The sequence below is a fragment of the Phoenix dactylifera genome, unplaced genomic scaffold (assembly GCF_009389715.1).
Source record: "Phoenix dactylifera cultivar Barhee BC4 unplaced genomic scaffold, palm_55x_up_171113_PBpolish2nd_filt_p 000751F, whole genome shotgun sequence".
NCBI classification, from domain to species: Eukaryota; Viridiplantae; Streptophyta; class Magnoliopsida; order Arecales; family Arecaceae; genus Phoenix; species Phoenix dactylifera.
In genome coordinates, this window is record NW_024068123.1 from 54,639 (window position 1) to 71,298 (window position 16,660).

The window sequence follows — 16,660 nt, forward strand, 5'->3', positions numbered from 1 at the left end:
AAATTGGCTTCTAGGGCATACATCTAACAGCTTGGCCATCACAGAAGATGTACATAGAGGAAGTGCTGAAAAGGTTCAGCATGGAAAACTCTAAAAGGGGTCTTTTACCCCTAAGGCATGGAATTCATCTCTCCAAGAAGATGTGCCCCAACACATCTGAAGAGATTCAACGCATGAGCAAGATCCCCTATGCATCTGCAATAGGGAGCCTCATGTATGCCATGCTATGTACACAACCTGATATAGCCCTTGCTGTGAGTGTCACAAGCAGATATCAGTCAAATCCAGGTGAAGAACACTGGACAGCTGTGAAGAATATTCTTAAGTACTTGAGAAGAACTAAAGATTTATTCTTGGTCTTTGAGGGTCATCAGAGTAGACTCCGCGGACAACATGGCAGACCTATTCACTAAGCAGTTGAGTCAGCAAAAGACTGAAGCCCACCTTGAGAAGATGGGCCTAAGATATATGACCAATTGGCTTTAGTGCAAGTGGGAGATTGTTAGATGTATGCCCTAGAAGCCAATCTGGCTGACACATTGTTAATTCTAGGGACATAATTTTGTACTTGACTATTTATTATTGAATAAATGAAAGGCATCTTTTTCATTCATATTGTTATTGTGTCTATGAATCATCCAAGGAATTAATAAGATGATGATGCATATTCTCAAGAGTTGAGAATTTGAGCCATGTATCATTAGTGATTAATTTCTAAACGCTCCTGATCGATGGATCATCACAAGAACGGTGATCGATCCGATGAGATCAATGCACATATTACTTTCCCTATGGATGGACGAGACTCGAGTCCACGGTGTGGAGACACTGAAGTAATAGTGCAGGTGCTTGTTAGAGAACAAGGGTACTGAGCGTGACCAAGACAAGAAGTCACTTGGATGTCTATCCACTCGTCAGTGACTTGCTTGATGTTGCAGTAGTGTGACTGGTCCTTTGACCTGCGATGCTTTGGCTACTCACAGTGAGGTTATTGTAGTTTGACTGCACATATACATGGTCTCTAGCCATATGGGTCCATGCAGTGTAGATTGGCTGCAGTAGGTTCACTGTAGGAGTAGGGTATGCACCTATATGGAATCTATCGACCTTGATAGATAAGGAGAGATCCTATGTGATTTATAAGACTGAGTTCGTAAGACCTCGGCCGGGGCAGATTGCACAGTGGAGAAAGAGTTCTCCACTCTCGAACTTAAGTCGAATAAATCTTGACATATGATAGACGAAGTGGTTTGACGAGTTATCCATGACCTCCGTCCTGTAGGGATCCACGATAGAAGGACTGTATCACACGATAACTGCACCTAGAGGTTCATCATTCTATTCTGCTGGATAGCCACTACATGCTGCTAGGTGTCACTGGTGGATGGTGGGACTCATAGGGATTATCTCGATGATCGATAAACCCTGATGAGTAGAGTGCTACGACTTTAATCTTGCTCTTTTAAAAGAGAAATTAAACGTAGGATACCCCAAGTATAGGGTGTAGCAAAGTAATATTCTCGGTGAGTCTGAGATCGAATCCACAGGAATTTGACAGTGAACAAAAACTAAAGGCTAAATAATATTAGAATTGACAAGGATATAACTAAGGCATCAGGATTCAGCCTAGCACTTCATCATGCTTTTCTTAAATTCATTTATTAATCATAATAAAATAGATTTAGTTTTTTTGGGCAGCATTACAGTAATTCTATTTTAAACTACAGGGATTTCTAAGCATCTGTTATACCCGGAGGGAAATAACAAATCAAAAAAATATATAAGTTTGAAATAATTTCTATAAATTTACTGCACCATAAATCAAATCAAAAACATTAAAATCCCATTGATGATTAAATGAAATACATGAAAAAATGCTAGGCTTTTTCTTAGCCTTAGCTAAAAGATATTTAGCTACTCATATGAGATGGAAGCAATTTTATAAAAAGGATTAGCAACGAATAAGTTAAAATAAACATAAATCCTTTTTCCTTTTTATTCAGAAACAGAGCACTCTGTTTCTTTTCCTTTCCTTGCTTCTTCCCTTTCCTCCACCGGATGACTTCTCTCCTTCCTCGCCAGCTGGTTTCTCCCCTTTGGTCCGCCGGAAGGATGATGAATCGTGGCCCCCTGGTCACCTCTCTCCTTTCTGGCCTCTCCTCCTCTCTCCACCGGCTGAGAAGATGGATCAGAAGAGAAGATGCAGACGGTTGGCTTCCTTCCTCTTCCATCGCTGCTGGCCTTCTCCTCTTCCCGAATGGCCTCCGTCGATCCACTCCTGATCCGTGGCCTCCCCTCCCTCCTCCCCTCTCGCCTCTCCCAGCTCCTTTTATAGACACCTTTAGCGGTGTGGCTGGGAGATCCGAAAGCAACGCGTCGCCACAAATGCTTGGGACTCTTCCGCTGGAACGCGTGGATGAGCTGGGAAGAAACATGGGAGACGGAAGGACGCTAATGAATGCTGGGGACGTTGCAGAAGTTTGGGAAGTTCCAGATGTTGAGAAGGAGATCACGAACATTGCTGATCCGAATGGATGGGAGCTGCTGAGGCAGGATGCGGATGGATTGGCTTCGGATTCCCTCGCTGGACGCGGATGAGATGCCACGAAGACTTGGGATGCTTCATGGACTGTTGGGAAATTGAAAAGACTCCTCAGATGGCTGATGGGGAGAATGGAATGCGGCTGAAATGCGGACTGTTTGGTTTCGGAAGACATTAACGTTGGGAATTCTTGGCTGGGACGGTTTGATGCTGAAAGCTCTGTTCCGAAACAGAGGAAGTGGGATGGATGAACCGATTGCATGTGCTGGGAGGTCACAGACGGTTGGATTTGTGGATGGCTTTTGTGAATTTAGATGTATGGGACGAGCGAACGAAAAAAACGTCTGGACTTTCCATATAGGCGTGGAATACGCGCAGGCGACGTGGATGAGCTGGGATCTTCATGACGCGGGCACTAATGCTGGCTGAATCAGCTGGACGCAGTGATATGGATTGCATGCAGATGACGGGCAACGTGAGGCTCAGATGAGACGCTAGGGATTTGTTGAGCACGGGCTTCCAGGCATTGAGCTCAAATCCAGCGTTATTGGGTCTTTTGAATTACATGCACTCAGACACAAATAAAACATTAATTAATTAATTTTATTAATAAAGATTAGCTATAATACTAATTAAGATAATATGAAAATTTCACTTTTGTACTCTCATCACACCCCCCAACTAGCTTATTGCTAGTCTCTAGAAATTTAGTGTGAAAATGATAAAATGAGGGTGCAAAAGTATTGTTTATTTTATTAATATATATCAATATGCATGAATTAATATAAATACTCACTTTCGTAGAGCATTACGATTGCACTTAGCATGTGCAACAAGCCGTTAAATCCCTTAGGTTACCCTAGTGGACGAGTGTTGTCTCATGAGGGTTTGCAGTGATGTTACCCACAAACATCATTTTTAAGTTAAAAGATACTTTAAAACATGGCAACCCTTAAGGCAAATGTAAATGTGACGTTTCAGAATACTTATACCTCCACCACAATTGGGTACCCTTTGAGTTCTAGATGCACTACTCAAATTCAGAAGTGTTAACTACCATTTGTTAGCTTCCGACCTACTAAATTTTCCGAATATCACATGTTATTTGTCCAGAATGGTTTGCATATAAAAATGAAGCTATCAATCCCAACTAGACATCCCAGGTACACAGAGTTCTAAAACAATGGAGTCAAACCAGTCATCCACATGTCACTTGGTTTTAGTTTAACTAACCCACTCATGTTTAAAATTATATATATATATATATATTTTAATGTATAATGTGACTACAACAGTCCAACTCCATTAGGCTCTAGTAAGGTCCATGTAGCGAGCTTTGGGTCAATGACTCTTGATCCAATTGGCTCAAGGCATTAGGTGAAACACCCCTCGGACTTAATTACTCGAACCAGGCTACGCCACGAGGCCAGACTAGTCACTTATTTCAGTCATTTTCACCTTTTTACGCGAACACTCGCTGCTTTGTAGGCAAGAGGCCCGGTTACTTAGTGAAGACAAACTGTATTATTTCTCTCTTTTTTTTTCTTTTTTTTTTTTATTTAACGTGACTGTATTGTGACTATAGGTCAACCAAGATCAGAACATAAGGCACCCAGGTGATCTAGCCGGAAATTTCAAACTCTATCTTTATGTGAAAACCAAATCATGAACTTTAGGACAAGGAACTCCTGAGGCCTTCCTATTGTCATTGAATACTTGTGTAGGGATCTAATAATAGGTCTCTAATAAGTCATAATGTGCTCCTTGTCTTAATAGCTGCACATGTTTAATTCTATAAAAAATTATTATTATTTATTTATATATATATTTTTAATAGATTTTTTTTTAAAAGATATGACAATTGGTATAATATATAGAAAAATACAGTAATCTCTCCCCCCAACTTAATTTCAACATTGTCCCCAATGTTGCAACATGAATGCATGAAATATGGCATTAATGATTGTATGAAGGATAATAAGGCTGAAGGTGAGAATTTACCTGATAGAATGACTGCATACTGTGGTTGCTCTCCAATTGTCATATTAACAGAAAATGAAAGAAAGACAAATTATGATACAAACAGAGGATCTCTAGCAGATATAGAGATCAATCCTGATAAACAGGATCTCCCAGATTGGTCGATTCAACCTCTGGGGTAAAGTTTTCCAAAAATAACTTCAAACGTTGGCCATTTACTTTGAAAATATTACCGGTGTTTGGATTTTCTATCTCAACGATTCCATACGGATAAACAGTTTTAACTATAAACGGGCCAGTCCACCTAGATCTTAACGGCTCAATACTGACTGAGACCTGCCGGATTCGTACTTTGGCAAGGATATCCTCGACTGCAACCAACATATGCCGGATCAAAGACCACAGTAGGCTTCTAAAAACGGTTGTGAGATTTGTTGGGTTCGAGTCCCACCTAAGCCCCCTGAAAATAAATGAAGTCTTGAATTATACAATAGAACTTTCTGGGAAGGCTCAAATGTTTTCCTTATAATATTTCTATCATGAAAGACTTTCATTTTGTTCTTATAAATTCGAGCATTCTCATATGCTTCATTCCTGATTTCCTCTAGTTCATTAAGTTGAAGTTTGCGTAGTGAACTAGCCTTATCCATGTCAAAATTAAATCTCTTAATAGCCCAGTAGGCCCTATGCTCCAATTCCACAGGTAAGTGACATGGTTTGCCAAAAATAAGACGGTACGGAGACATACCAATCGGGCTTTTAAAAGCAGTACGATAAGCCCAAAGTGCATCAGTTAAACGCAAAGACCAGTCTTTGCGATTTGGGTTAACCGTTTTTTCCAGAATATTCTTAATTGATCGATTGGATACTTCAACTTGTCCACTTGTTTGTGGATGATAAGGGGTGGTGATTTTATGGGTGATCCCATATTTTTGCATTAAAGCCTCAAAAGGCTTATTACAGAAGTGTGAACCCCCATCACTGATGATGGCTCGAGGCGTTTCAAATCTGGAAAGAATGTTTTCTTTTAAAAATTTTAAAACAGTTTTGTGGTCATTATGTTTGCAAGGAATTGCCTCAATCCATTTGGAGACATAATCTACAGCTACTAAGATGTACAAATTTTCGAATGAAGGAGGAAATGGACCCATAAAATCTATTCCCCAACAATCAAATATTTCGATAATTAAAATTGGGTTGAGGGGCATCATATTCCTACGAGTTATCCCACCTAACTTTTGACAACGCTCGCAAGCTTTGCAAAAGTTATGAAAATCTTTGAACAAGGTGGGCCAATAGAAACCGCACTGTAAAATTTTTGCAGCTGTTTTCTTAGTAGAGAAATGACCACCGCAAGCTTCAGAATGACAAAAGGAAATGACACTAATAAATTCGTCATAGGTACACATCTCCTAATAATTTGGTCTGGGCAGTATTTGAAAAGATAAGGATCATCCCAGAAGAAATTTTTTATTTCGATCAGAAATTTTCGTTTGTCATGTTTATTCCAATGAATCGGAAGTTCACCCGTGACAAGAAAATTTGCAATGTCTGCAAACCAGGGTGACGACTGGATCTCAAAGAGTTGCTCATCAGGAAAAGTGTCTCTTATGGGTGAATTGTCTATGGAATCTGGAAGAGTGAGACGGGACAAGTGATCAGCTACTACGTTCTCTACCCCCTTTTTATCTCTTATTTCCCGAAAAAATTCTTGGAGCAGAAGGATCCACCTAAGCAAACGTGCCTTAGCATCCTTTTTTGAAAGAAGCTACTTAAGGGCAGCGTGGTCAGTGTAGATAATGATTTTGGATCCAATCAAGTAAGACCTAAATTTGTCTAGTATAAATACTGCGGCGAGTAGTTCTTTTTCCATAATGGTGTAATTCATTTGTGCACTATTTAAAGTCTTACTTGCATAGTAGATAACATAAGGTTTCCTTTCTTTTCTTTGCCCTAGAACTACCCCAACTGCATATTCACTAGCATCACACATAATTTCAAAAGGAAGCGACCAGTCGGGTGGTTGCATGATGGGAGCAGAGGTCAGCTAGCTTTTAAGTTTATCAAAAGCTCTTTGACATTTTTCAGACCACACAAATTGGGTTTCCTTTTGAAGGAGATTACATAAGGGTTTAGATATTGAGCTAAAATCTTTAATGAATCTCCTATAAAATCCTGCATGACCCAAAAATGAGCGTATATCTTTGATATTTTTTGGGTTGGGTAAATTAGCAATTTAGTCAATTTTAGCCTTGTCTACTTCAATTCCTTCAGATGAAATGACATGCCCGAGAACAATTCTCCTAGTTACCATGAAATGGCACTTTTTCCATTTTAAGATTAGATTTTTCTCCTCACACCGAATTAAGACTAGCTTTAAATGGTCCACACAGTTTTCAAAAGAGGAGCCGAAAATAAAAAAATCATCCATGAAGACTTCCAAAAAGCGCTCAACCATGTCAGAGAAAATACTGAGCATGCATCTTTGGAAGGTTGCAGGAGCATTACATAATCCAAAAGGCATTCTCTTGTAAGCAAATGTGCCGAAAGGACATGTAAAAGTGGTCTTTTCCTGATCTTCAGGATCAATTGCAATTTGGTTGTAACCTGAATAGCCATCTAGGAAGCAATAAAATTTATGACCTGCCAACCTTTCTAAGATTTGATCAATAAAAGGTAGAGGAAAGTGATCCTTCCTTGTGACAGAATTAAGTTTTCTATAGTCAATGCATACACGCCAACCAGTGGGGACCCTAGTTGGAACTAATTCATTGTTGGCATTTTTTACTACAGTAACACCAGATTTTTTCGGGACCACTTGGGTTGGACTTACCCATTTACTATCTGAAATTGGGTAGATCATACCCGCATCCAGAAGTTTCAGAACTTCTGCCCTAACCACATCCTTCATGTTTGGGTTCAATCGACATTGAGGTTGACAAGAAGGTTTGGCATCAGCTTCTAGGTGGATTCTATGAGTGCAAATTGAGGGACTAATTCCCTTGATAACAGCAATTGTCCACCCTATTGCTCCCTTATGCTCTTTGAGAATTTTTAATAATTTTAGTTCTTGACTTTGTTCGAGTTGGGATGATATGATCACAGGAAAAGTCTCTTCTTGACCAAGGTATGCGTACTTGAGCTCAGATGGCAAAGGCTTTAACTCAAGTTTAGGTGCTTGAACACTAGATGGTAAAGGACTATTGTTGCGTGTGGGCAATTCTTCAAAACGAGATTTCCACCTATCTGTATCCGACAAATGAGCTGAATCTAATATAGCACTGATTTCTCTAAAGTTTTGGTTGATATCTGTATTTCCGAAATGAGTTAGGCATGTTTCTAAAGGATCAGAAGAAAGAGATGGGACAAAAGCATCTTCTACAATGGAGTCGATTAGATTAACTCCATGAATTTCATCATTTTCGTTGTCATTATCGGGTTGTTTACAAATGTTAAATATATTAAAATCTATAGTCATATTTCCGAATGACATTTTCATTATTCCATTTCGACAGTTGATCAAAGCATTGGAAGTAGCTAGAAATGGGCGGCCTAAGATGACAGGTATTGGAGTGGTACAGTTCATGATAGGCTGGGTATCTAATACTGTGAAGTCGACTGGAAAATAGAATTTATCAATTTGGACAAGTACATCCTCGACTACTCCTTTTGGTATCTTTATAGATCGATCGGCAAGTTGGAGAGTAACCTTGGTGGGTTTTAATTCACCAAGTCCTAACTGTTCATAAACTGAATAGGGCAGTAAGTTAACACTTGCACCTAAATCCAGAAGGGCTCGTTGTATCCTGAAGTTTCCTATGATGCAAGATATGGTAGGACAACCAGGATCTTTATATTTAGGTGGGGTGTTGTGTTTGAGAATAGCACTCACCTGTTCAGTTAGAAAAGCTTTCTTTTGTACGTAAAGCTTTTGCTTTATGGTACAAAGATCTTTTAAAAATTTGGCATAAGATGGGATCTGCTTAATGGCATCTAATAAAGGAATATTAATCTTTACTTGTTTAAAAATTTTCAGAATTTCTTGGTCAGGTATTCCCTTTTTAGCTGCAAGCAAGCGCTGAGGGAATGGAGCAACTATCTTGTGATGCAGTATTGGATAATCTTGTTCATTATCATCTTCATCCTTCTTTTCAATAGATTTTTCAGGTTTGTCATCTTTTATCGGAATTTCTTTGTTAATTATTTTTCCGCTACGAAGGGTTGTGACAGACTTAACTTGTTCAAATTTTGGTTGGGATGAACTTGCTTCATGGACCTCATGTTGACCCTTTGGGTTAGATTGAGGTTGGGCTGGAAATGTCCCTTTTTTCCTAATATTGAGTTGAGCCTCAATTCTACCTACAGAATTTTTAAGTTCTTGGAGTGATTGCATTGTATTCTGATTTATTTGAGTCTGCCCTTGCATGAAGGTTTGCAAAGTATCTTCAAGGGATTTCCTATGTGGTGGCACATAAGGAGTAGGAACAGAATTTTCTTGAGATTCATTGGTAGTGGGTCCATGTCTCCAGCTAAAGTTAGGATGGTTCCGCCAATTAGGATTATATGTTTCTGAAAATGGTCTTTTATAAGTATTGGTGAAATTTGCTTGATCATGCAACACTTCTTGAAAAGCAGGGATTGTAGGACAATCCTTGGTCACATGTACATTACTCTCGCAAATTCCACATATACTTTCAACAATAGTTTGTGCTTTTCCTATATTGGCTTTGCTTAATTCCATGGCTTCAACCTTCCTAGTCAGATTAGCAATTTTTACATTGACATCATTATCATCTTTAATAAGATATATTCCTCCTTTTGCATTAGGTGCTATTTTAGATTTTTCATTTTTATCTGTTGTATCCCAAGCTTGTGCATTTTCTGCTAAAAGATCAAAATAATCCCAGGCTTCATTTGGTTCCTTACTCATGAATTCACCGTTACACATCATTTCTACAAATTGTCTCATATTGGAGGATAAACCATCATAAAAGAAACTAATGACCCTCCAAATTTCATATCCATGATGTGGGCAAGTAAGCAGAAGGTCCTTAAATCTTTTCCAACACTGAAAAAATGTTTCTCCATCTTTTTGTGCGAAGTTCATGATATTTCTTCTAAGTGTGTTTGTTTTATGTGTTGGGAAGAATTTCTTTAAAAATTCTCGTGTCATTTCTTGCCAGGTAGCTATGGTCCTAGGCCTTAGGGAGTGTAACCATGACTTAGCTTTTTCCTTTAAAGAAAAAGGAAATAACTTAAGCTTAACTACCTCTTCAGTGACATCATTGAAATGAAGTGTTGAATACACTTCATCAAATTCTTTCAGATGCAAATAGGGACTTTCAGAATCAAGTCCGTGAAACTTTGAGAGTAATTGGATTATTCCTGGTTTCATGTCAAAAGCTCCCGCAACAGTAGGAATAACCATACAAGATGGAGTACTAGTCCTAGTGGGTTGTAGATAATCACGAAGCGTTCTAATAGGTAAGTCATCTTGAAATTCATTATCTCCCTGATTACTACCATTATCTTCTATTTGATTATTTGAATTTTGAACAATTAAATTTTTATCTCTTGATTCAACTCAAAATAATCTATTCGTTTTATCTCTCTCCCACAACAACATATACGGAAATTTTATTTTATTTTATTTATTTATTTATTTATTTATATATATATATATATATATTTTTTTTGGTACAAGTACCACCTAAAGAGATCTAAATAAACACCTTCAAAAATTTAATTAAAATTAAACATCCCCTAATAATTTCTAATGTTTTCCTAAAAATTCTAGACAGCTCCTAACTGGTTTGAAGAGGACACCTAAGCCTCCAATCCGGTCAGTAATCTTAGTCGACCAAGTAAGCTCCCAGGTAAGTGGAGGGGTCACGATGCGTGTAGCAAAGGTCTCACTTAAAATTCACTTTCCTCGAACAGAAACTGTCTCCCTTCAATCACTTAGAGGGACAAAGCTTGCCTAGACATCGACCCGGGCCATAGAGCGAAATTGGTGCAACTTTCAGTGGTCTTCGTCCTATTGAGCTCGAATATCCTTAGGGGCCAACGTCTAGTTGATTTTAATTAGGCTTAGGATATTTATGCACTGGAATGATTTCTGGGCTAAGTACGAGTGATGAAATTCCGACCTTATCTTTTTAATGGGTTCAGCCCTTAGATTATTTTATGCAAATGCTTTATACTATATGCAACAATCAAGAAGATTTTTAACATTTTATGTCATGACATTAAATTGCATTTGAATAGTTGATCAAGCAAACTAGCTAATTTTTTTTTCCTTTTTATTTATTTATTTTTTTTATTTTATTATTTTTAATTAATAATTTTTTTTAAATTTTTTTAAACAAGAGTAAAATTCTAATCTAGGAAAAATAGGACTAGTACGAACAAAACAGAAAAATTAATTTAAATACTCACGGCCGGAGTTCGTTCACTCCGGGAATCCAAAAATGTGATCTTGATCTTCCTCGTTACTGGTCCCGCTTTGTGTCGTCCTTGAATCTGTAAAGATTTAAAATTTCAGCCGTGTTAAAAATAAAGAAAAATTGAAGAACTAGAAATTAAAAATTGAAATTTGCAGCCTTGTTCTCGTTCGCACGTTGCAAATCCCCGGCAACGGTGCCAAAAACTTGCTACGACTTTAATCTTGCTCTTTTAAAAGAGAAATTAAACGTAGGATACCCCAAGTATAGGGTGTAGCAAAGTAATATTCTCGGTGAGTCTGAGATCGAATCCACAGGGATTTGACAGTGAACAAAAACTAAAGGCTAAATAATATTAGAATTGACAAGGATATAACTAAGGCATCAGGATTCAGCCTAGCACTTCATCATGCTTTTCTTAAATTCATCTATTAATCATAATAAAATAGATTTAGTTTTTTTGGGCAGCATTACAGTAATTCTATTTTAAACTACAGGGATTTCTAAGCATCTGTTATACCCGGGGGAAATAACAAATCAAAAAAAATATATAAGTTTGAAATAATTTCTATAAATTTACTGCACCATAAATCAAATCAAAAACATTAAAATCCCATTGATGATTAAATGAAATACATGAAGAAAATGCTAGGCTTTTCCTTAGCCTTAGCTAAAAGATATTTAGCTACTCATATGAGATGGAAGCAATTTTAAAAAAAGAATTAGCAACGAATAAGTTAAAATAAACATAAATCCTTTTTCCTTTTTATTTAGAAACAGAGCACCCTGCTTCTTTTCCTTTCCTTGCTTCTTCCCTTTCCTCCACCGGATGACTTCTCTCCTTCCTCGCCAGCTGGTTTCTCCCCTTTGGTCCACCGGAAGGATGATGAATCGTGGCCCCCTTGTTGCCCAAGGTGACAACCCAAGAGAGGGGGTGAATTGGGTTTTCTAAAAATTATGTTCCCTAATTTTTACTTTGAATTGAATGCAGCGGAATGATAAGATGTTATTTACTTAAGCTCTAAGCAATTATAAGTAAAGTAGTGGAAAATTAAGCTAGAGCAATTATACTATGGCCTTAGGGTGCAATTGATCTAAAGTTAACTTATAGTTGTATGATCAATTTTAATCTATGTGTATGGTAAGAATGGAGAGGAAGCTAAGCAAATTCTAAACAATCACTTATAACTCTATAGAAAACAAAGCTAGAGATATTACACAATCAAGAATGAATGTAAGGCATGAAATATAAGAGATAAGGCATCACAAACACAAAGATGTATAGTGGTTCGGTGCACCCCAGCACCTACATCCACTCCCCAAGACCTCTTGGAAATTTCACTATAATCCCTCAGATTACAGCCGGTTGTTTTACAAGCTCACAACCCAACTTGTTGTTTTGCGAGATCACAACGAACTCGGTCAGTTTTCACAGGCTCACCGACTAAAACCAACCGATTGTTTTTTCCGGGTTCACAATCAAACCCAGTTGGTTTTTCCAAAGGCTCACCAACCACAACCTTACAACGATTGTTTTCCGGGTTCACAATCAACCCAGTTGGTTTTTCCAAAGGCTCACCAACCACAACCTTACAACGATTATTTTTCGGGTTCACAATCAAACCCAGTTGGTTTTTCCAAAGGCTCACCAACCACAACCTTACACCGATTGTTTTCCGGGTTCACAATCAACCCAGTTGGTTTTCCCAAAGGCTCACCAACCACAACCTTGCAACGTTGGTTTTTCCTTTGGCTCACCAACAAACCTTAACCCCTTGATTCAATCCCTTGATTGAATCAAGTTACAAGATATTAGAACAAGAGTTTTAAATCAAATACAAGCTTCTCAAATAAGCAAATATAGCAAATATAAACAAGCAAAGTAAAGAGAAGAAGCCCTCAAACAAATTTGTAGATGAAGGAACTCGGCTTCTTCTTTACTTGACCCTCTTCTGATTTTGCACGAAGTAGAGGATCACCGAGGCAGCACACAGTTGGAGAGGAATCTTTGGGATTCACTTGGATGCTCTTCTTCTCTCTCTTTTACTTTGAATGGCCCTTTTGTGCTTTTGGAAGATTTCTCTTGTAATCTCTTTGAAATCTCTTTCCTAAATGTTCTCTCCCACTTCCATACCTTCTCTCCTAGCTCTCCTCTTGATTTTATAGCTTTAGATGGCGTGGAAACAAACATCTAGCCGTTAGAGACAAAAATAGAGCCGTTGGAGTCAAGAAAAAACTAGCCGTTATGCCTCCCAGCGTGCTAGAGTCGACTCGGCTGAAGTAGGAGTCGACTCGGCTGAAGCAGGAGTCGACTCGTGAATAGTAGTCTGCCGGCACTGTAGCTGGGAGTCGACTCCGCACTGTAGCGCTGAAGTTGGAGTCGACTCGAGCACTGTAGCGCTAAAAATCAACTCTCTGTCTTTTTGTTTGTTCTCAGTCGGAGTCGACTTATAGAGTATCGGAGTTGACTCGAGCACTATTTCTTGAAACTCCAGAGTGCCAGAGTCGACTCTGAACTTCCAAGAGTCGACTCGAGGACTATTCTTTTGAATCTTTCTTTGAATTTGCTCCTCCAACTTGAATCCTTTGAACTTGAAACTTGGGCCAATAAAGTGTAGTTTTCTTCCAACTTTTCTTGAAAGCTTTTGAGGTCTTCTTGTATTTTTCCAACTTGCTATGTTCCTTGCAAAATAAATTATCTTTCTTCTTGCAACACAAACATTAGTATTTATCCTTCAAGGTTTTGTGATCATCAAAATCAATCTTTAAATCAATCTTTGGGTCATCAGTCTCCCCCTTTTTGATGATGACAAAACTTGGAGTATATGCAATATAAAATATATTGTGTTCTAGAAGTAATGCATAGCTAAGTTGTTTGAAGTAGAAAATATATATCTTTAAAATATACTTCATGATAATGCTTTAGATTTAATCAACTTAACATAATCAACACATAAAGCATTATGAGCATATACTTAGATATTTCTTCCCCTTTTTGACAACATCAAAAAGATAGTGAAACATTAAACACAAAGATAAGAATACTCAAATATTTCTTTTCCTTATTGTACTCTGATTTGCATGTCAAATTATTGCAAGGATATGAATCATATAACTCAAGGCAATAATGTTAGAATAAGATTAATGAGCATAGATCAGAGCCAATTAAGATTGTTGCCCAGAGATGATCACCCAAGAGGGGGGTGAATTGGGTGTTTTAAAACTTTTTGACTAATTAAAAAATAAAACACGCAAATGTAAGAACTAAAGTAAAGACAGAGGGATGAGAACAGTCAATCGCAAACACAAGGTTTTATAGTGGTTCGGAGCTTCCACTGCTCCTACATCCACTCCCCAAAGCACCTTTGGAAATTTCCATTATAATCCAAGATTACAGTCTGGTAGTTTTGCGAGTGCACTACCCAACTCGTTGTTTTACACCGGGCTAACAACAAACCCTATAACCCCCAATTTCACCTAGGCTTGGGACGCCTTTCCCTTGTTCCAAGTCCCTTGACTGGAACAAGCACAATATTGAAAGAGTTTTACAAACGATTGGAAAGCTCTAAATAAGCAAATATAACAATGATAAACTATAAAACCCGGAAGAATCCTTTTGCCGTTGGAAGCGTGGAAAATGATGATTCTTCCGATGTGGATCGCGTAGGCTTGAGTGTGAGCTTTGAATGCCGAGCGGAAGAGAGTAGTTGAGCTTGAAATCAGTTGGAAAACTTGAAAGCACTTGATTTCTTCACTTGAATGCACTAACTCCCTTGAACCTCTTTTTCTTTCTTCTCTCTTGAATGATCTTGCTTTGGGTTGGTGAGAAGTTGTTGAGAAGCACTTAGGAGCTCCCTTTTATAGCCCAAAAAGCAAATATAGCCGTTAGAGATAAAGTAAAAGAGATCTGAAATTCAAACCAAACCTGCAAAAGTTGTCAGTCGCGTCCCAGGCGCTCCGGAGACGTCTCCGCTTCAACGCGAGACGTCTCGGCTGTATAAATTTACTTTTCACTTTGTTTGGGGTCGACTCGGCACTTTACGGGGACGACTCCGATGATGAACGGTTTGAATCCTTATTTTTCTGTTTTTCTGAGAGGGTCGTCTCGGCGCTTTACAGGGACGTCTCGGCTTGTTTGCACTTTTTGCATGGGGACGACTCCGCTGCCTTGGGGACGACTCCGTCGTTATAACTCCGAAAAATATGTCTTCTGGAATTCTCTGAGAGAGTCGACTCCGCTCTTTCAAGGGACGTCTCCGCTGCCTTAACTCCGAAAAAGACATCCTCTGGAAAACCCTGAGAGAGCCGACTCCGCTACACTGGGGACGACTCGGAAACTCAGCTTTTTAACTTGCGGGGGACGACTCCGCGTACTGTGGGGACGGCTCGCGCATATCACTTGAAATCTGCCTTTCTACCGCCACTGAGAGAGTCGACTCCGCTACTGAGAGAGTCGACTCCGACCCTGCGAGACGCCTCGCCAGGTGCCGGGGACGTCTCCAAGTGTGCCAGTTCTTCCTGTTTGTGCCAGAGACGTCTCTGAGACTATCCGGAGACGTCTCGGCTGTCCCTGATCTGTTTTCTTCATCTCAAAAATTCTTCAATAAATTCTTAAAAATTATGGGAACTTGCCTAGACATTTCTTAACAATATTCTTAATAAAACACATGAATTCCTCAATTAAATTGTTAAGATAAATGGAATTATACTCTAGTGTTTTGTATTCATCAAAATCCATTAGGAGGTCAACAATCTCCCCCTTTTTGATGATGAACAAAACACTGAGTATATGCAAAATTTGAATTTTAAACATATACACAGTATTTGATCAGATGTACAAGTCTAATGTTTTGATTAGAGCTAGATACAATATGCATAATTTAAAAATAGTCAATTTTCAGTTCTATCCTTATGCATAAAAATTAATCTTAATAACTCTTGAGCAATTTTAGCATATCAACTGAATTTGAATCAAGTTAAAATGAAATATTGATGCTAAAGATAATTAAAAGCTAAGTTCTTTTTGACTCCCCCTTTCTTTTCCAGAAGGGCAATTATCTTAAGCCAATATTCTTCAATTTATCTTTTCTAATTCAACTTTGGAGTATGAATTTCGTATTTTGCATTCCAATGTATCCAATATCCATATTGGTTCTACTCCCCCTTTTTGCATTTCATAATTAAGTTCTACTCCATATACTCCATATATATATATCTACTTTATTTTCCCATAAATTTTGCATTCCAATGTATCTAATATCCATATTGGGTCTACTCAATATATAAGTTCTATAAGTTCTATTATATCTACTCCTCCTTTTGTCATCAACAATGAAGGGGACAAATTATCCTTAGGTGCTTAAAGCATACTTCCTAGTAAAATTCAGCATATTTTCCATGAACCACTCAAGGATATTCAAGTTGTGCTCCCCCTGTGTCATATGCATTGATAAGTTGTGTTAAATTTTACCACTTAAGGCATGCTATGAGATTTTATGGCACATCACAATCACAGAATCACATACACAGAGTTAGCAAATGTACACAAAGTTTCAAAAGAAATTGTATTCATGTATCATTGTAAACCTTTGAAGTCAGTCCAAAGTTAAGAGAAGAAATCATTACAAGTATTGATTTTTAATACAAAAAGTGTTTCAAAATAGCCTAGGGTTTACAAAAAGAAGATCCCTAGATG

At 38.2% G+C, this 16,660-nt stretch overlaps 1 non-coding gene across 1 annotated transcript; it reads left to right on the top strand.

Annotated features, from left to right (window-relative positions):
• Positions 1 to 9,540: 9,540 nt before the first annotated feature.
• Positions 9,541 to 9,647, top strand: LOC113463519. Its single transcript, XR_003387868.2, has one exon. It is a non-coding gene; the product is annotated as a small nucleolar RNA R71 (small nucleolar RNA).
• The last annotated feature ends 7,013 nt before the right edge of the window (positions 9,648 to 16,660 follow it).